Raw genomic sequence first — 22,878 nt, 5'->3', positions numbered from 1 at the left:
TCGAGGGATCACCAATTTAGTATTGGAGGGCAGCGTGGTGGGTAAAAATCGTAGAGGGAGACCAAGAGATGAATACACTAAACATATTCAGAAGGATGTAGTTTGCAGTATGTACTGGGAGATGAAGAAGCCTGCACAGGATAGAGTAGCATGGAGAGCTGCATAAAACCAGTCTCAGGACTGAAGACCACAACAACAACAACATGTTTCTTTGAAAGTCTGAGGGGAAACTGACAGTTTCATACATTCTACACACTAGTGTGAGTAATTGATTTGTTGACACTTCTCCCAATGAGGTTAAAAATTCCGATGGAATGTTATTTATTCCTTCTGTCTTATTTTAAGTCTTCCAAACGTCGTCTAAAAACAAATTTTTATACGGCATCACCTATCTCTTAGTACAGATGATTTTCGTCTTCTATTACGTCTTCAGATAAGTCCTCCCCTCGTAAAGGCCCTCAGTGTACTCTCTCCAATTATTCGCTCTCTTGCTTCCATGCAACTGTAGAATACACATTGAACTCTTAATTCTTACCGGTATTACTGTTAATTTCACCGAATATTGTTTTGTCTCTTCTGTATGCCGCATTAGCTGTTCCGATAGTAACTTCTTTTTCGATTTCTTCATATTTTTTCATGCAGCCATTTCGCATTAGCATCGCTGCACTTCCAGTGAATTTCATTCCTAAGTGTCTTGTATTTCTGTACTCCCCAATGTCCCTGAACATTTTTGTACTTCCTTTTTTCGACGATCAGTTGAATTAATTCTTCTGTACCCTTTGTGTCTTCGTAGTTACTTTCTTTGTAATTAGGTTTTTCTCTCCAACTTTCGCAATCGCCCTTTTTCAACTGAACTGCTTACTGTGCTAATCATTATTACAGTATCTTTAGCCTCACAGAACTTAAAGCGTATCTCTTCATCTCTTAGTATTTCCGTATCCCACTTCTTTGCGCACTGATTCTTCCTGAGTAGTGTTCATCAATACCACATTCTGATTTGAGTCTGTATGTGCCCATCCATACGGCTTACAAACCAGTATCTGATTTTCGAAGCTCTGCCTAACCATCATGTAATTTAACTGATATCTTCTTATCTCTCCCGGCCTTTTCAAAGTATACCTCTTTTGATTCTTCAACACAGTATTGGCTACTACCATATGAAATTTATTTTGGAACTCAATTAGTCTTTCTACTCTCTCATTCCTACAACCAAGTCCATATTCTCCGGTAAACCTTTCTTCTACTCCTCCTTCTACAACCGCATTCCAATCCCCCATGACTATTAGATTTTCATCTCCCTTTCCGTACTGAATTACCAGTTCAGTATCCTTATATACTTTGCCTGTCTCTTCATCTTAAGGTTGCAACATCGGTTTATATAATTGAAATGTTGTTGTCGGTGTTGGCTTACTGTTGATTGTAATGAGAACGACCCTGTCACTGAACTGTTGACAGTAACTTACTCTCTGTCCTACCTTCCTATCCATAAGGAATCTTCTTCCCGTTATTTCATTGTCTGCTGCTGTCGATATCACACTACACTCTTCTGACCTGAAGTCTTTCTTCTTTCAATTTCACTTCACTCACCCCGAGTATTCTAGATTGAGCGTTAGCAATTTCCTTTTCAGATTTTTCTAGCTCCCCTGTCATATTCAAACTTCCGACATTCCACGCCCCGACTAGTAGAACATAAACATTGTAGAAACTCTGTCGCGTTGCTTTCCTTTTCATCATTATAACTCTTAACTCACGAGGTGTGGTCTCTCACAACATGCCAGAATTTTCTAAGTTTCTGACGTAGGACAGTTGTAGCGCAATGGTTTTATACATCACCTACCCTCCTTTGCTCACAAACCGTAGAAATTATTATTATCAGTTGCTTTATCGTCTTATTTGATCGTTACTGACACGTGTTGTTGACATGTGATGGGGTCTCTTAGACCTCGCCTCGTGAACTACGCGCCTGTTTTAATCAGTTCAGTTCAAATTGTGTCAGCAATAATGTGACAATTTGACGCACTGTAATTCGACGGAATTTTTAGTCAGTGGATAGAGAATGATGCCAATGATGTAGATCAAGAAGTAGACAAAGAAAATAACAACTTTTCTATAGTTGGTGATCAGAATTTTGGTAGGAACAAGAGGACCATTCAGAGGAAGAACTTCAGGAAAGTGGTGATGAGCACCTTTCTGTTTCTCCAATAAAACTCTTAAAGAGTTGGTTAAAATTAAAGCAGTTCTGAGTGGTGGTAAAGAAAAATGTATATCTCAGTACTGAATGTTAATTTTGCAGCGTTTCTCTTTCTGACTATCGAGTTTAGTTTTCATAAGCAAGTTTAAACCCCAGAAATTAGTTTTATGTGAAAATTTGCTTTCTACAGAGATACCATAACTTTTCAGAACGTAAGATCAGTTCACAATATGATTTTCGATGTGTAAAGCGTACAACAAGTTGTATGTGATGTTATGTGTGTGGGACTCTACACAAATGGACCATTACAAAACTTAAAAGTCAACAAAATGAAGCAGACTCACACACACTGACAACAATAAAAGAAATGGCCTAATACACACAAAAAAACACACTTGAAAATGGGGATAATTGCTCGAAACGCTTTATGCGAATAGTAAAATAAAGAAAAATCGTGACTGGTAGCAAACGAATTATTTAGTTATAAACAAACCAATTGTTTCTACTGTCGCAGGCTTTCAAAAACTATTTATAATGGATCAAATCAGATAGACACTTCTAGTTACCGAACAACCAACTATCGTGCTTCAGACTAAGCAAATCTGAGGTACCAATTACCATAGAAGAAAAACACACTATCTCTAACATCTGTAGTATAAAGTTACTCTACACTACCGATTTAGGATGATTCTAACCTTGGGAAGAATAAATAACACTATTAAAAGCAGGAAACGAAAACCGTAAACTTTGAGACACGTGCTGACATCCTGAATGAGTTAAGAGGAATTTTTAGGACATCTGTCGAGTCGTACAATCTGCAGTCTGCACTTGCATTGCACGCATTCTGTCTGTAACAGAGAATGAATTCCCAGTTTTTATTGTGTCAGAATGATCGAAGCGACTTGGTCATACTTTTGCATTACTTAAACACATGTGCTAAATACCCTTATATATTCAGTTGCGCCATGAAAACCCTGCAGAATATTTTCATCCATAGAAGTAATATCAAGTTGTTGTTAGTTCATGGGTTGATCAATAGGGGGAATTTTTTATGTTATGAATACTGAAGCTGCACCAGTTATGTACTCAGTTTAAATAGGCAGTAAGAAAATTTCATTGTTTCGGGATCAAAGATGAGCTTCGATAGTAACTGAAGGAGCTATAGGTAAAAGTAAGATAAGTAGGGCAAAACAGATAAATAAGGACATTGGGTGCAACTGCTACTCTGAAGTGAACTGAAATTACACCTGTGACACTTATAATCTAGCTTTTCATCATTCTAGCGATTTACAGACACACTTGGAGTGGCACATTATTTCGCTATTGGCAGGCGTGATAGCCAATGGTCGTGAAAAACACGTTATATGGGAATGAACGTTAGTCCTGTACAGAAAATAAACACTCAACCCAGGTGTATGTTGTCGGTACAAGTACCTTATTCTATGGTAACTCATTTTACTTTATGGAAATTTTCCGTGCTGATATAAAATTGTAAACATACTGTAAAAATATTATTCTGCATATTGTTGCATTTGTATAAATGGTAATTATATCTAATATATGATCTATAAAGATCTATCCTGTATTTAATTAAACGCAGTGGCCTAGTCAGGCATACAAGTAAGGTATGTAAGTTTTGCTAAAGCGGAAGATTACTTTATTAAAATAAGAGGCTGCCTGTAGCCGTGCTGGCATGTTAACAGGCGAGTGAAATTTTAATCCGGTTGCGTGGAGATCTGAAATCAAAACTTAATACCAGCCGGGAACTATTTTGATAGACACAGAAGAGAAAGATTGGGAATTGTTTTGATGAATGTATTTCCCTCGGACACTCTGAGCAATACTGGTGCCTTAATAAATGGGATCAACTCTGATAACTTAGGGTGAAAACTGTGGGCTGTGATACAGGTGCTTTGAAAAATGTCAGTCAACTATTACATTCCAATGTATGGTGTAGGACAACGGAAGACGCAAACGATTAATGATTGCGAGTACGGTGGGCATACCACAACTAAAAATAAAATTGTAAGGTGCATTCCTAAGCCTTGTTTGTGCGGATTAAAAGAGCACGGTCTAAAATATGTAGTGGAAGCGAGGGTACATGTCGTACTCACATAAATACTGTTTCACTTGCATTTTGGAACTGTAACTCCCATATCAGAGTTACTTAGCTACAGAAATTTTATGCGTGGCTGGAAGAAGGATGTTAACGTCTGTATGGTGTGCAAGGCCAAAGCCTGTGTTCACGATAATACATTTAGCGAAATTTGCCATCATGGTCGACTGCTATGTTTCATGGTCAGCACAAGACGCCCTACTATTGAAACTTAACGACGCTTTTTCCATTTTCTTTTGGACTTACATAGATCATTCGATAATGTAAAGTGGAAATAATTTGACACTTGCTGCTACAGTTCATTGAGGCTATGTGTTACTTCGCGGCCGACTTCGTGTACAGGGATGCCTCGTCCGTCCGTCTGCTGCAGCTTTCTTCCTACATAAGAAGGCCTTTGCGCTAAAGAGTCCACTTAGCAGGAGTAGTCATAGAACTCTAGTCAATCCAAGAGCAGTTACTACCGGCTGGCGCTTCTAGAAACGCTTCTTTCTGGATAAATATCGGATTTATAGTAACATATGTCACAATTTTAATAAAATTATGCTTATATCAATTACTTCATACGGAAGACATTTATACTGACATGTGTTGACATTGAAAACACCTACTCTATTAATAATATCTGTGAGGGAAAACTCTAAAGTAACTTTTTTACCAACTTTCATATTTTTGAATGCTGGGTATTACATTTTCTGTGTAGTTAATAGGCTAGCTTTTATTTCCCAAGTCACATTATACGATAAACAGAATTGCTCCTCTGAAACGAACAAATAATAAAACACGAAAATAGAGCCCCTGTTCTAATCACCTGGCGACAAAACGAAAACATCTTGCTCTTTAAGCCGATCTTTCAACTGAGATTCGAGGACGTTGCTGTTACTCTGCTGAATTGCTAAACTAACACCTGGTGAACACGACGCCATGGTAAATTTCTAGGGGCAGCTCTTTTGACGTAGTAATGACCCCCACAGTAGTAGTACTCAAAATCAATAACAAAAAATTTTCTATCAACAGCTCTGTGGACTTAATAACGACCCCCCCCCCTCCCCATTTGTGGTGCTCTAAATCAACAACGAAACAATTTCTTTAAACAAGTTACGTGGAACACCCCAAAGCACACGAAGATTGGCTCTTGTTTCGTATAAGGATTCAGTTTTAAGGCAAGCAACTACGATGGAACGGAAAATAATAAAATATTATAGGTAGCACATAATGTAACAACAAATTGACGATTAGTGTCTTGTAGCTTTTATGCTTTCAGCAACCAACCAATTTCAACTTTTGTGGAAATGGAAAATCACAATAACGAAAGCGAAAGACTTAAATTTTTTTAATACATAATTTATCTAGATCAGTTGACACGCTTCATGCACGGTGTTCAATTTTAGCCAACGATTAAAAAATTATGATGAGTTAATGTCAATAATGATGATATAATACTACCATCTGTATCAAAGTAAGCGCTAAGTTAAATGTAAGTTCAAGGTAATTCTCAACGTTGTTAACTTCATACTGCAGTACTATCAGAAAAGAACTGAAATGGGTGACCTTCGTTGTTTTGCTGACAGTGAAAATTTCCCTTGAGATGGCTCATTTCCATTTTTCCAATGATAGCACTTCCGTCGGAAATGGAATTACTTGACTTCCAGCCCTGTCGGATAATTTCATTTACACCCACTCAGACTACATCCGTATTTATCACGCTGATTGCTAGTAAGTAGCCTATAAGTGTTGCAGACTTCTGCGGCCGTGCGTCGCAGAACTACTGCAGAGTATTTGTCCCGAACTGTTATATGCCTGTTAGTTTTTTATTGGTCGGTATGGTGTTTCTAACAACCTTGAACTAATAGTATTCTCGAGTGGAATATCTCTACTGGGTCTCTCTCTGCAATCACGACACTTCATATTATGTAGCTCTTCTACATACAGTATTATCGCACGCAGCCGAATGTAAAAGAAATTTTTTTCTTGTCCACGGGCGCTGTTTCAGACTTTGCTCTGTATTCGTCGAATACGACTGCTTTCGGATTGGTGGGGCTGTTATCTGTGATTTATGATGTCCAGCATATTAGCAGGGCAGCGAACTTCGACTTACAATACGATTAGTCCGGGGTCTCCTTTTTCTGTATTAATCTAATCTAATCTAATCTGGTAGATCAAACTACGAAACTAAATGTTTGTGTACGGAAAGGAAATTACAGTAGATTGTGTAGTAACGATTTACAAATTAAACCCAACAAATTATATTAACTTTACCACATCATCGCAAGCAACAGTTTCAAATACAGAATATTATAGTTTAAGTATTGGTGAAACTTTGTGGTGATATGTTTTATAAAAAAGAATATATTAACTACTTGCAGGCGTTTACTCTGTTACATATAGCTAACGGACCTCAGGATACTCACCACCCACTCACTCATCTCTATTTAAGTGAAGCCTACATACTCAGCATCTCCTTCTCACTGTCACGGCCTCATTTTTCCACCTTTAGCAAGTTCTTATCGCTGTCTCTCCCAATGTCGTTGTCTTGATTCATTGCTCTCGCTCTGCCTTACCACCGTCTCTTTTTCTATCGCTTTTACTGTCTCTCTGACCTACTACCATTGTCTTTGTCCCTCTTTATTTCTCTTCCGTTAGCAAACTCTCTTCCTTTTTTGCTCAGTCTCTAATGCCTTTCTCTTCAAGAACCATTGTGTCCTCCCCACCCATGTCCTTGGGGGTCATAAAAACACTAGTGGATAGGGCCAATAATATTTGTGAACCAGGCTACTTACAAGAAGAACTAAATCATTTACGAAAAACGAGATTAACCGAGCACTTCACCCAAATAGAAAAATGCCTAAAAATAGGAAACAGCAACAACCATCAGCTGGAAAAGTATTTCTTCCGTTCATCCATAATATCACGGATCGCATTGGAAAAGTTCTAGCCAAGTTTCAGGTAGAGACCATTTTTAGACCTACTAAGAAAATTAGTGAATGCCTAAGATCAACAAAAGATGCTCGTCACCTCCTAGCCACCCCAGGGGTATATAAAATTCCGTGTAGTTGTGGCAGGGTTTACATAGGAACTACAAAAAGAAGCATCAATACACGGCTGACGGAGCACAAAAGAAACTGTCGCCTGGGACATATCGACAAATCGGCAGTAGCGGAACATGTTTTTAAGGATAGAGATCACGAAATAAAATTTGGTGAAACAAGCGTGCTAGCGAGGACGTCGCACTATTATACACGTATGTATAGAGAGGCAATTGAAATCCACAAACATCAATACAACTTTAATCGTAAAGAAGAAGGATTAAAATTGGATAAGATATGGCGCTCGACGTTGCATCAATCACGTGACAATCGATTGCCTGCAATCGAGAGAACAGACGATAGCCAGAGATAGCTGCACATCGACGCCACGTGACGTGTGGTGGCGCCCCCTACGATCTCTATATAAGCGGCGACCCCAGCTCCTAGCAGCCAGTCGTCGACTCACCTCGGAAGATGTTCTCCGTAGTTGAGAACGAAACGTCAGGGAGAAGAAGTTCTACGTATCGACCACGGCAACTTAGCCCGGAAGAGTTTACTGATAAAGTTCTAATACGGTGATTGTTTGTAGTACTTTAGTTGAAGATTATCAATATTCAGTGCAAACGCTTTAATCTGGGTTATTTTGTTTTGCAGAAAGCTGCCATACTTAGTTTTCTTTGACAACGGATTGCTTCCTTGCAGACGAATTGTTGTACGGGGTAGTCAGGATTTCGCATCGTGAGCGTGAATTCTACATATTTCCGTTAAAAAAATAAATTTTTACGTGGCTGTGTTGCCATACATCGAGATTTAAACATTGCTGTACTAAAAATAAGTTTGACGAATTTCTCAGAAACCATATTGACACTTACGAAAACGAGTTTAAATATATAAGAAACTTTCAACCCGACTGGAAATTAAATTTAATCACTTTGTATTAATTTGGAAAATCACTGACAAGGGTAACACGTCATACGACGCTCTCTGAGACAGTAGAAATTTGGCAGTTTCAGACACAGGTATTTTGGCTTAGACTCCAACACGCGATAGCTTCAGAGAAAATGATCAAAATCTCGACTCGACTACTCGCGCGTCTTACAGATAGGTGCGTTAAAATCGTAGTGGGTAGGAGCATGGGTCAGATATTTTGCGCCCTGTGTTAAAATCAAGTCTTCCTTTTCTTGTCGCGGAAGCAAGTGACATCAATATATTTTACGGCATCGTCATTTAAATTGGAATGAATGGCAAAAGAAATAAAGGTTCCAATCTTGTTATCTTTTCATCACAACTAACACGGATTGACATCTTTCGGAATATTACTACTTTCAGTTTTCGTTTGTCTCAGAAGTTATCCACAAATTTGGTAGTCCAGTCATTCAAGATGTAACACTGTAAATAGAGCAACATCAGAATGTGACATAGTAGCCGCACAATCGGGGGGCCGATAAATGAAACCTACCATCGATTTCTGGGCAAAATTTTGCAACTTTACGTAAAAATGGAATCTTTCTACATTGTTGACTCCTTGGGTGGACAAAACGATCCCTCCGATCCCTCCTCATCCAGTTGGCTTTTTGTCGGTGGCATCGGAATGCCGTCATGTTAATTGTGAGTACTTCCGCCGGAAAAGTGTGTGTACTTATGTAAACACTGTGACATATTCATTTACTCACAGTTGCAGAATAGCATTCGCTGTCGTACTCTCACAGTAATTCAAATTACAAATAGAGGTGACTGAAATATTCACTTCGCCCCGTAATCAAATGCACGTTCTAGGTAACAAGAACCTGCTTCGATTGAATGGTTTACAGCGAAAATATCGCTAGATCGCTAGATTGAAAACAAAACCTAAGATTTGATTTGAAGACGGAGCGCGAAATTTCGAAAGTTGCTGTTAGCCATTGCGCTACGAACTTACCTGGTTTTACGGTGCACAAATGGACTGGTAAAGTCGCGTCGGAAGCTTGACCGTCGTTTTCTCCAGAGCTGTTGAGTGTTGGCACCATATAAGATTCCAGACAGTACAGTAATCCCAAGTCCATGAGATCAACCTACTACAGGCCGTCGACATCACGTTGTGTCTGTCGAATCATAGTCCTTCCACGGGATCAGCTGACGATCCACACACAATGCTCGTCTCGCCAACGAAAACTGCGGTTTTGCAGAACACCACATGCGAACCCTTTCAGCGCTGCACACGGCCATATACTCAGCGGAATAGCTCACTGCCGTGGAAAGCTAATCATATTGGCGCACAATTTAAATCGCCATGGAAGAGTGACGTCTCGTGACGTAACTTGTATCGGCATAAATGACTTATTTTTTGAGTACAAGTGCTTCCGCAATATTTCAGACACATACTGACTGCCAAAAATCTGATGTGCCCTGAAGGGGAGTTGGAGAGTGAACTTCTTGTGCTGGGTTGTTATTTCTGTGTTTATAATGTCCAGTTAATTTTACAAAGAATTTGGTAAGATGAGTCCACTTATGAGTATGACGCTGCAACTGCTCAAGTCAGCACGCATACACATACTCAAGGGGGAGAGGAGGGGGTGCATAATAACGTTGTACCATCTGAAGCAAGATGGTCCACAACTGTTACAACTGATCCTTGATTTTTTTTTTTTTTTTTTTTTTTTTTTTTTTTTTTTTTTTTTTTTTTTTTTACTGGCAACATATCCGGCTGGGCGGGAGAATGCCTCAGTTACGTACCCAACACGTCATTGTGCCATCAGAGTTCCCTCAATCTCAACCGGCCTTGAACTCTTACCCGTTGGCTCCCCACAAGATGACGCCAGGAGTAACAGCAATGAGCCTCTCCTAAACTTTGGAACAATGGGATCTCACTTCAGGAGCTCCGCAATTTTGTTCTTGGCACTCTTACGGCATTTGGTCCTGACGACCAGGGAGAAAAGGTTTTCTAGACAGCAAAGAAAGTAACATTCCCATATAGTGAATTAATCTCCAATCTGGAAATGTAAAACTTTCTATAATTCGCATTTCCTAAAAAAATCCATGTCTTATCGTACAGAATAAAATTTCTCCAGTCAGCAAGACTCAGCACAACCAGGAGCACCTCCGAAGATGCCCAACGTAGCTTTGGACGAAACGACAGGAAAAGAAGAGTTCCATGGACCACGGCCATACAACCCGGATGAAATATCGGCAGCTGAAACATCCAGTTTTGAAAGCCTTCATTGTATGATCCAGTTGTTTGCTGATGATACTGTGGTGTACGGTAAGGTGTCGAAGTTGAGAGACTGTAAGAAGTTACAAAATGACTTAGGCAAAATTTCTAGTTGGTGTCATGAATGGCAGCTAGCTCTAAATATGAAAAAATTAAAATTAATATGTTCGGATACAGCATTAGTATTGTTCTACTTAATACAGTCACGTCGTTTAAATATTTGGGCTAAATGTTGCAAAGTGATACGAAATGGAAGGAGCATGTGACAACTGTGGTAGGGAAGGCGAATATTCAACTTCGGTCTCTTAGGAGAATTTTAGGAAAGAGTGGTTCATCTGTAAAGGAAACCGCATATAGGACGTCGATGCGACAAAGTCCTGAATACTGTTTGAGCGTCTCGGAACCGTATCAGGTCGGACTGGATTAGAACAACGAAGCAATTCATAGGCGGTCTGCTATATTTGTTACCGGTAGGTTCGAATAACATGTAAGTGCTACGGAGGTACTTTGGTAACTCAAATGGAAATTCGAAGAGGGAAGACGACATCCTTTTCGAAAATCTCTGCTGAGAAAATTTAGAGGTCCGGGATGTGAAGATGATTATTCTACGGCCGCCATTATATATTGCGCGTAAGGATGACATACATAAGATACGAGAAATTAGGGCCCATACGGAGGCTGCCTATAGGCAGCCGTTTGAGAGTGGAATAGGGAAGGAAATGACTAGTAATGGCAGAGGATACCCTCCGGCACGCACCGTAGGGTGGCTTGCAAAGTATGTATGTAGATGTAGCAACATAAATATTAACAAATTCATATGGACGAAACAACAATATGCAATACAGACTATTATTTATCAAAGCATAAACATATGTTTTCTAACTCTTATTCTTACTCATCAAAGTTCGGGCACACGTATTTGAGATGGGTTTTGCAAACAGGTCTATTACATTTTCCACACAATATGTACGTTTTATTACCATTGCTTCCCGACCACACTTAAAAGCATGCTCATTTCGTAGGTTTTCTTAATGTCAGTGATCCTGACCATTCTCAGAGAATCCTCTGTTCTTGAGAAACTCTTCCAAGGTGAAATGTGTTCAGCTATACGAGGAATATTCTGACCCTCAATAGTTGACATTGCTATTATTTCATTTTGTAACATTGTACAAAACTGGTAGGCGGTCGTGTTATGCTGGTGGGTCTAGCTGTCACTCTTAATTCTCATTTTTTTGACAGAAAAGGCGGTACACTGTATTGTAATGTTTATGGAATGTAGTCACTGTCATCAGAACACTCGCTTTCAGATGCGTTACTTCCATTGTCCTCAAATGTGGAAAGTGTTCCTTCAGCTTTCGAGTGATTTACTAATTCTTCCTACTCAACATCGGTCAACGATCAAATTGGAATGGTGTCACAAATTAGAAAGAGAAACAATGAATTTCAAACATTAGGGGAGCTCTAAACATTTTCTCGATGAAACCTAGAAACAAGCATAGTGTTGTAAATGCGGAGGCTTTTAGTGATTTTTCAAAATAATTTGGAACAATAAAAATATATGTATTATCATAAAGTATAACAAAAATCTAAAAAATAGTTGAATCAAACGTTAGATAGGTTTTATGGCCAAACTATTTAAAATAGTGAGACATACTGAGTACACTTATTGCTCAACAATTTTCAGATGAAGCCTTGAAATATCATAAAGTTATGTTGTTACATAAGTACTTGGAACTAAATTTATAACTGTTCTGGGTAGTGTAGACGTAAACAGAACAGCAGGTTTACGAGGTGCATTCAAGTTCTAAGGCCTCCGATTTATTTTCTCCGGACTAGAAAGAGATAGAAACATGCGCATTGTTTTAAAATGAGGCCGCGTTCATTGTCAATACGTCCCAGAGATGGCAACACCGTACAGCAGATGGAATTTTACCGCCAGCGGCGAGAATAAGAACTGTTTTGAATACTTAAAATGGTGACGTTTTCCTTACTTGAACAGCGTGCAATCATTCGTTTTCTGAATTTTCGTGGTGTGAAACCAATTGAAATTCATCGACAGTTGAAGGAGACATGTGGTGATGGAGTTATGGATGTGTCGAAAGTGCGTTCGTGGATGCGACAGTTTAATGAAGGTAGAACATCGTGTGACAACAAACCGAAACAACCTCGGGCTCGCACAAGCCGGTTTGACGACATGATCGAGAAAGTGGAGAGAATTGTTATGGGGGATCGCCGAATGACTGTTGAACAGATCGCCTCCTGAGTTGGCATTTCTGTGGGTTCTGTGCACACAATCCTGCATGACGACCCGAAAATGCGAAAAGTATCACCCAGGTGGGTGCACGAATGCTGACGGACGACCACATGGCTGCCCGTGTGGCATGTTGCCAAGCAATGTTGACGCGCAACGACAGCATGAATGGGACTTTCATTTCGTCGGTTGTGACAATGGATGAGACGTGGATGCCATTTTTCAATCCAGAAACAAAGCGCCAGTCAGCTCAATGGAAACACACAGATTCACCGCCACCAAAAAAATTTCGGGTAACCGCCAGTGCTGAAAAAATGATGGTGTCCATGTCCTGGGACAGCGAGGGCGTAATCCTTACCCATTGCGTTCCAAAGGGCACTACGGTAACAGGTGCATCCTACGAAAATGTTTTGAAGAACTAATTCCTTCCTGCACAGCAACAAAAACGTCCTGGAAGGGCTGTGCGTGTGCTGTTTCACCAAGACAACGCACCCGCACATCGAGCTAACGGTACGCAACAGTTTCTTCTTGATAACAACTTTGAAGTGATTCCTCATGTTCCCTACTCACCTGACCTGGCTCCTAGTGACTTTTGGCTTTTTTCAACAATGAAAGACACTCTCCGTGGCCGCACATACACCAGCTGTGCTGCTATTGCCTCAGCGATTTTCCAGTGGTCAAAACAGACTCCTAAAGAAGCCTTCGCCGCTGCAATAGAATCATGGCGTCAGCGTTGTGAAAAATGTGTACGTCTGCAGGTCGATTACGTCGAGAAGTAAGTAGTTAATTAGAAAAAAAAATCGGAGTCCTTAGAACTTGAATGCACCTCGTATAATCGTTAGTCACCTTCCCAACTGTCAGTCAGTGCTTTTAAACCTTTTCGACGATTCTGTCAGCCAAGTTTCATTTTACTGTGAAGTTCGCCTTGTCCGTTCCTTTTTTAATTTCCTTTTTTAATATGCGCAGTCTCATTATATTTACTCCTTAGAAATATTTTTGTACTCAACACATCAATTATGTAATTCAGTTTATACTTTGAAGAAATTTTGTAGTACCAAATCGCATTGGTGAATCCCAGACGAAGCGGAATGTAAACAATGAATATGTGTTTCCGTCATCTAATAAGTACCAGTATTTCATTGTCTAAAAGAGTGTAGCATAAAGCTAAAACCGAAGCGAGGACGTACTGCTGCTATTACTATCAGCCTTGGAACAGAATTATCAACGTAAAAAAAAAAAAAAAAAAAAAAAAAGGACGTAGCACAAGACACAAAGTTTCTTAGAATTTACTATTCACAACTTAATTATTAAACATCGGGTGCCAAGTTTAATATCGGAACAGTTGTGAAAAACTATATTTAAGACCCATTAATAGTTGCCTTGTGGTCTGTAACCGTCTGTTCCAAGTGCACGGCAACCATCAATGGGGATTACGTGAATCTCTACGCATGGTTCTCGTGAGAAAATGTGACAATGTTTGCGGAACTCTGACCACTAGGAGGTGCTTCTGGAACAGCAGAAGCTGTAAACATCGTACTACATTCAACTTTCAAAATAATACTCAAATAATCTTTTCAGAAAAGTGTAACACAGGCAGCTTATTACAATTTCAGTCTTCACTGATAAGGAGCATATTTTTTTTAGTAAAAAAGTGTAGGGGAATTAGTTTCTGTTGTGAGGTGTGCGCTGCTATGTAGATACATTGTTTTTCCGGTAGCATTTGTAAATAAACTCAATTTGTTTGTGAGTGTGAACAGAGTCTTTAGGAAGAGAACAATTCTCGCAAACAGCTCTGGGTCGGCTCGATGGAACGCAGGGGACATCAGGGGTGCTTTGCGAGTTCCTCAGGGAAATTAAAAATAGAAAGGAAAACGTGACGCGGGTTGTTTATCTTGCTTTCCCTGTCGGGAACTCCCCGTTCACCTTTCTAAGCCAGTCTCTCTTCCCAAGTGACTGTCTTTATCAGCAGTGAAATACTTTTCTACCTTTTTGCTTATCAAATGTACTGTCTTCACGTGTTGACTGATTGAGCACCAATGGTAATTATATTTTTAGGAAGAACTCTGACATTAGACATGAGACAGATTCGCATTAGTATACAGTGTTTCGTACAGTTTATATGATAAGCGATGTATCCTTCATTCCGTGTTTATCTGTTATCTTCATTACCACGTCGTGAATGTTTTAATGACAGGAATTAAGTCAGCCGGCTTCGTAAACAATTGCTTCTACATTACCCCAAAAATGTTTAAACACCTTTGTGCCTTTGTTAAATGGTACCTTTACTGAATTCTGTTCAATGCAGATAATGTAAGCATTACTGGGTACTAGTAGGTTGTTATCTATACACGTAATTATGTTACTACTATGTTTCCGGGTTTTACCTGTCATCTGTTTTCCTATAGCTAATGCCTTCTGAATGTGGAATTTTTCTTCGGCTATAAGAAGTTCATAGGCTGTGGCCGGATTTTTAATCTGTTTCCATTTTAAATATTTTAGACTTTAGAAACTGACCCACCATGTCTCGCAATGCTCAGCATGAAACAGACTCAGCACATTGTTAGATGAAAAAACTATTGTGTTGCTCAATTGAAAACGCATCCACAAATAACGATGCTACTTGCATACTATTTGTCATCAAATACACTCATGAAATTTTCTCTCACATCATTACGCGTTGACGTGGAAATTACTTAGACTCAGATTAGGAACACCTTTGACAACCTTGCAAAGGAATGAGAGTGCAGGTTGAAAATAATGTAAAGAAGATGGTGAAATTCCACTTGTATTGTATGCTGATTACATTATGAAACTGACCCATTTCCTAACTTATGCCTCTCGACAAATGACTACAGTGAACAATCTAACGTGCTAGAAAAAGAAGAACATGGGTCACTACTGCTTACGAACAGGGAAAGAGGAGAAACGCGCGGAATTCAGACCACTAGTTATAGGGTCAGCATGATGCTCGGTCGTAGAGCATACTCAAAACTGAAACACTATGGAATAGTATTGGTTAAAAACAGTCTTGGTTGCAAACACTATAGCACTCTTCGTGGAAAATATGATGTCCTTAACAAATTAGATGGATGTTCTTAAGAAATAATGTGTTTAAAACAAGACGCTCATGCGGTTCTGTGACCGTGTAGGCTGCAGATTCCTTGACATGAGCCATCGGGTGGTAGGTTTCACGGTTCCGCTTAATAGGGTGGGAGTCCACTACACACAGGAAGCGGCTACACGGGTAGCGGGGGCTGTGTGGAAGGGACTGAGCGGTATTACAGGTTAAAGGGTCCCAGGAAACGACAGAAAGAGCGTCCGTCTAAAAGGGGGCAGGTAAAACACAGTAAGGTAGTTGTAGAAGCGATCGGTATTGTAGTTGTAAATTGTCGAAGCCGTGATAGAAACAACCAGAACTCCCAGCCGTAATAGGAAGCACTGAAGCACAAATAGTTATAGGTACAGAAACCTGGCTATATCCGGAAATGAATTCAGCTGAAATTTTTTTAAAACGACCTAAATAGTGTTCAGAAAAAGTAATACACTAATACAGTTGGTGGTGGATTATTTATTACTGTCAGAAGTAGTTTACCTCGTAGTGAAATTGAAGTATACAGTTCTTGCAAAATAGTATGGCTAGAAGCTATACTTGAGAACCGGTCTAAACTATTAATTGGATCGTTTTACCGCCTTCCCCACCTCCCATGGACTCAGAAGATATAGTTACTGTACAGTTCAAAGAAGACCTGCAGGTACCCCACTCATAAAATTATAGTCGGTGGTGACTTTAATCTACCGACGATATGCTGTAAAATTAATACGTTTAAAGTCAGCGGTAGGCATAAAACGTCATCCAAAATTGTACTGAATACTTTCTCAGAAAATTATTTTGAAGAGTTAATTCATGAGCCCTCTCGCAGCGTAAATGATTGCGAAAGAATACTTGACCTAATAGGGAGTATAATTGCAAATACAGGGATTATGACCACAAGGCAGTTGTTGCTAGGCTGAGTATCGTGGTACCATCAACCATCAAAAAGAAACCCTAAGTTCATCTATTTAGAAAAGCTGATAGAAATGCTCATAACGCCTTTTTAAGAGAGAGTCTCCACTGCTTCCGATCTGCGTAGAAAAGATGTGGACAGATTTCGTAGAGGTCGTATCGATGGCAATTGAGAGATATATACCACATAAATTAGTAAGTGATGATACTGATCCCCCTAGTAAACAAAACTGGTCAAATCGCTATGGTGAAGCAACAAAAAACAATGGCAAATTTAAAAGAATAGAATCCCAGGATTGCAAAAGTTTGGTTATAGTTCGAAATACAGCGCATACTTAAATGCGAGATGCCTTTAATAATAAGTGCAACGAAACACTGTGTCGGAATCTGGCAGAAAACCCAAGGAGATTCTGGTCATACGTAAGTGGCAAGACGCAATCAATACCCTCACTGCGCGATAACAACGGTGAAGCCACTTATGACAGTGCCACTAAAGCAGTTTTTGGAAACTCCTTCAACAAAGGAGACGAATTAAACATTCCTGAATTCCAACCAAAAACAATTGGCAAGATGAGAAACATAGAAGTAGATGTAATCAGTGTAGCAAAAAATGTTTAAATGTGTGTGAAATGATATGAGACTTAACTGCTAAGGTCATCAGTCCCTAAGCTTACACACTACTTAACCTGAATTATCCTAAGGACAAACACACACACCCATGCCCGAGGGAAGACTGGAACCTCCGCCGGGACCAGCCGCACAGTCCATGACTGCAGCGACCTAGACCGCTCGGCTAATCCCATGCGGTCCTCAGTGTAGCATAGCAGCATAAGTCACTTAATAAACGCAAGGCCTCCGGTCTAGATTGTATACCAGTCAGGTTCCTTTCAGAGTGTGCTGATACAATAGCTCGATATTTAACAATTATATGCAACCGCTCGCACACAGAAAGTTCTGTATTTGAAGAATGGAAAATTGCTCAAGTCACAGCAATACAAAAAAAGGGAAGTAGGAGTAATCTGCTGAATTACAGGCCACTATCACTAAAGTTGATTTGCAGTAGGGTTTTGGTACATATACTGTGTTCGAACATTATGAATTACCTCGAGGATAACGATTTATTGACACACAGTCAGCACGGATTCAGAAAATATCATTCTTGCGAACCACAACTAGCTCCTTATACTAATGAAGTAATGAGTATTATGGACAGGGGATGTCAAATTGATTCCATATTTTTAGATTTCCAGAAGGCTTTCGACACTGTTCCTCACAAGCATCTTCTAACCAAACTGCGTGCCTATGGAATGCCGCATCAGTTGTGCGACTGGATTCGTGATTTCATGTCAGAAACGTTACAGTTCGTAGTAACAGACTGAAAGTTTTATACAGACTGGAAGTTTTATACACCCTCTATTGTTCGTGATCTATAGTGACGTCATAGGAGACAATCTGAGTAGCCGTATTAGATTGCTGTTGTTTACCGTCTTGTAAAGTCTTTAGCAAAAATGATTTAGATTATATGTCTGTATGGTGTCAGAAGTGGCAATTGACTCTGAATAAACGTAAGTGTGAAGTTATTCACATGAGTACTAAAAGAAACCTACTACATTTCGATTACGCGATAAGTCACACAAATCTTAAGGATGTAAATTCAACGAAATAACCTAAATTGGAACGATCACATAGATAATTATGTGGGTAGAGCAAACAAAAGACTACGATTGATTAGCAGAGCACTTAGAAAGTGCAACAAGTTTTCTCTTCCTAAAATATTCTGTTGGCTCCCACCTACATTGGGAGAAATTATCATCACAAAAAATAAGAGAAATCAGGGGTCGCAAAGAAAAATTTAAGAGCTCGTTATTCCCGCGCGCTATTCCGGAATGGAACGGCAGAGAGACAGATAACACATATAGCACCTTACAGGATTCAGGCAGGTTCATACAAGATAGGGAGGCTTATTAATTAAAAGGATATAGTTTTTTAAGTGCAGCCTAGAAGAGGTAGTAAGGGATGAAGTACACACAGGAAATGATGCTGATGCCAAATTCAATTTATTCCACCGCAAATTTGTCTCAGTGTTTGAGAGTTGCTTTCCTGAAACGTTATCCAAGAAAGAAATTACAAAGTCAAGTAAGGGAATTAAGATATCGTGTAAGAGGAAGAGAGAAATATACGGAAACGCCAAAATAAGTCAGGATCCGACATTACTTGCTTACTACAAAGGATACTGTAATATTTTAAGGAAAGTCCTTAAGAAGTTCAGAAGCTTATGTGTTCTGACAGAAATTAATAATGCGGAAAATAAGATTAAAACTATATCGAATATTGTCAGAGGGGAGACGGGGCAGCCTGACAGTGCACAGCATATCATAGCAATAAAGCTAAATGATGGTGTTGTGAGTGATGATTCAGATGTTGATAGTATCTTTAACAATCACTTTCTGAATCTAGCAGCAAAAATAGGGTTAAAGGGTTCAGTTGAAGAAGTAAAAAAATATGTTTAAAATGTGATTCCCCAGGACTTGAGGCCTTTTGAAATAGCACTAACATTCCCCACGGAATTTCAAGTAATTATAAATATACTAAAAAACAAGAGCTCATGTGGTGTTGATGGAGTCTCTAATAGAACTTTGAAGTGTTGTTCTAATTTAATGGGTATTTTTTGTGATCTCTCCAAGGCATTTGACTGTGTGGATCATGTCACACTCTTAGATAAACTCAGATTTTACGGAATTGAAGGCTATACATACAGATGGTTTGAATCATACATAATGAACAGAAAGCAAATAATGTTGGGAGGGTGGTAAATTCTAGTGAATGGGGAGGTATGACAAAAGGACTCTCATGGGGTTCAATTTTAGGTCCTCTGCTGTTCCTTATTCGCGAGAATGACCTCCCACTTAAGGTTCAGCAAGTGGAACTTGTACTTTTTGCAAATGACACGAATGTAATAATAAATTCCATTCCAGAAAAAGCACCTGAATATATTGTTAAGGATGTCTTTCAAAGAATTAAGTGGTTCTCAGAAAATGGACTATCCCTTAATTTTGAAAAGAAAACCTCACTATATCCAGTTCTGTACACCGAATAGCGTCATACCGACAATGGAAGTAGCATATGAATAGGGCTCAGTTAACAGGACAGATTTCTCCAAATTTTTGGGTGTTCACATTGATGACAACTTAAACTGGAAGCAGCTTATTACTGAGCTTCTCAAACAACTAAGTTCAGCTTCTTTCGCTCTTGGTATAATCGCTAGTGTTGGTAATAAACATATCAGCCACCTAAAGCACTTTGCATGTTTCCACTCAATAATGTGTTATGGAATAGTTTTCCGGGGTAACTCTCCACTTAGACATAAAGTATTGATTGCACAAAGGAGAGCAGTGAGAATAACTAGTGGTGTTCACCCAAGGACATCGTGTAGACACCTTTTCAAGGTATTTTAACTGCAACATCAGAGTGCATAAATTCGCTAATGAAATTCGTTACAAGTAATCCATCTCAGTTCGCGAAGAACAGTGATGTTCTGACGTACTACACTAGAGGGAAAAATGACCTTTCCTATCCGTTATTGAAGCTGTCAGTTGCTCAAAAAGGAGTACATTATTCAGCAACAAAAATCTTTGATCATTTGCCCAACAACATAAAGTGTCTGGTAGGTAGCAGATCAAGTTTTAAATCTAGCTTAAAATCATTTCTTTTGGACAAATCCCTTTACTCCATGGACGAGGTTTTGTTTCAGAAACGGTAAAAAAAATGTACCTCTAAGTGTAGTTGCTTATGTAGAACTAAAAATTTCAGTAATATTAATATTAGCACTATTCATGTGTGCATATATATCTCGTAATCTGACATGTTCCACATCATATTGACAAAATTATTGCGAAAATGATCTACGGAACTAAACTAAACAGCTTAATGGTGGTTCATTGGACCCTCTTCTAGGCACTTTATTGTGAATAGCAGATTAATCACGTAGATATAGATGTAGAGGTTCGTCTTTCCACACATTATATGTAGGGAAAATTGATACCCTAGAACAGACAGGTGTTCCTGTATATCTAAATGGATTTTCATGGTAGGCTGAGAAGGAGAGTTCACCCTTAACGTCTGCACGAATATAGAAACGTCGCGAAGATTATTTGACAACGAAACACATTACTTTCTGTCGACTTACTTATTTTTGTCGAATGATTAGCAGGTGTGAAGTCCGCCTGCTTAGTCGTGAGGTAGCACACTTGCCTACCACGCACTGGGCTCGGGTTCGATTCAAGGGTGGGTTGGAGATTTTCCCCGCTCGTGGACTGGGTGTTGTGTTGTCCTCAATCATTTGATCTTCATCATTGGCCGCAAGTCGCCCAATGTGACACCGACTGATATAAGAATTGCACTTAGGTCGAACCCGAATGTGACCTCCCGTCCAACAACGCCATACGATCATTTCGTTTCATTTACCAGGACTGAAAATAATATTTGAAAATATTACGTAATGTCCCCAGTATACATAATATATTGATAAGGTAACGTGAGAAGCTGCCTAAGGTTCATCGTAGATGATACTGTTTAATGCTTATGAACAGTTGTAAGAAAATGTAGAACGTTTTTCATAGCATTTCCAGTTAATGTACTAGACGCTATTTTTAATTGATGGAAGATACACCTGTATAGCATTTGGAGCAGCGAGAAGTGGGATTCTTCGGGAAATGGTATTGGGGCAATTAAGATATTCATTTTAAGTAGCTTCTAACATCGACACTGGGATACATCTCAGATGTAAGAACGACATTGAACTGTTCATCGTATGTGGAAAGGAACTTGGTCTTCAAATGACTGACGTCTTTGATCTCCTTAACTACTTCAAGTACGAATTTGGTGCTTTATCAATTAATCCACAGATCAGTGGGCAAACCCCTTCAGATTTGCCTACAAAACGTTACTAAATCACAGCCACTACTTCTCACTAACGTCTTCAAACTGGAATACACCCCCCTCTTTCCATATCAGCTAGCCAAATAGTCGTAACTACGTATAGAACAGTCCTTTTCTGTCTCCTGAGAAAAGCAATATGAACTAATAAAACAGGTGGCTTCATTTCTGCCATCAAGTCAACTTTCTGCCATTTCCTTGGTTAAATGAGTTTACTGGTAGTTAATATATATATATATATATATATATATATATATATATATATATATACCGACATGAGCCACGACTTGCAGTTGGCCGCACCATGTAATCTTCATGGCATCCGGAAGGACACTTTCCTCCGGAATGAGTCCCCCCAGTATGCACACGGAGTGCAGACTGGCTTCCTTTACTTAAAAGAGCTCAGCTATAATAACATCCCTTGTTTCTGATATTTAATTTTGTTCAAAAATAATTTTTGTTCACAGACCTAAATAGGGGTGATGTGGCGAAACAAGCGCTGTATCGTTTGACAGACACGGAGGCGAGCGATTGTGCCCGGACTTAAGCCAGTTCTCTGCTAGTAGAGCCACGTCACTATAACGGATCTGTGCGTAGCACACCAGTGTTGCTCCACAATTAAGAGAGAACTTAGAAGCTAAAGTTGTCTTTCAAACATTGTCAACATATGCTTTAGTGTAAGAATGTTTAAACTGTCAAGTCTCAAATTGATTACGTCAATATTTTTACCTAAATAAATCGTTGTAAGGAAAACTAAGTGGCTCTAAATATTAAAGCTAGGAAGCCAGAAACCAGTCATACATAATGTTCAGTCGTATGTCAAAATTAACTGTTACAAGTATCAACGTGATTAAAGCTATATTTTGGCCAGAAACCACGTTTTAAGAAAAAAATTGAAGACGCTAAATGTTACACCTAGAAATGTGAAAATTACTTTGACGCTTCATTTTGAAAATTGGTGGTAAGTTCCTATGTATTCATGTCTACATGGATACTCTGCAAATCACATCTAAGTGCCTAGCAGAGGGTGCATCGAACCACCTTCACAATTGTCTATTATTCCAATCTCGTATAGCACGCAGAAAGAATGGACACCTGTATCTTTCCGTACGAGCTCTGATTTCTCTTATTTTACCGTGGTGATAGTTCCTCCATATGTAGGTCGGTGTCAA

Source organism: Schistocerca cancellata, chromosome 8 (assembly GCF_023864275.1).
Source record: "Schistocerca cancellata isolate TAMUIC-IGC-003103 chromosome 8, iqSchCanc2.1, whole genome shotgun sequence".
In the NCBI taxonomy this organism is placed as follows: domain Eukaryota; kingdom Metazoa; phylum Arthropoda; class Insecta; order Orthoptera; family Acrididae; genus Schistocerca; species Schistocerca cancellata.
The sequence above is the reverse complement of the archived record's forward strand: the minus strand, read 5'-3'. Positions refer to the sequence as shown.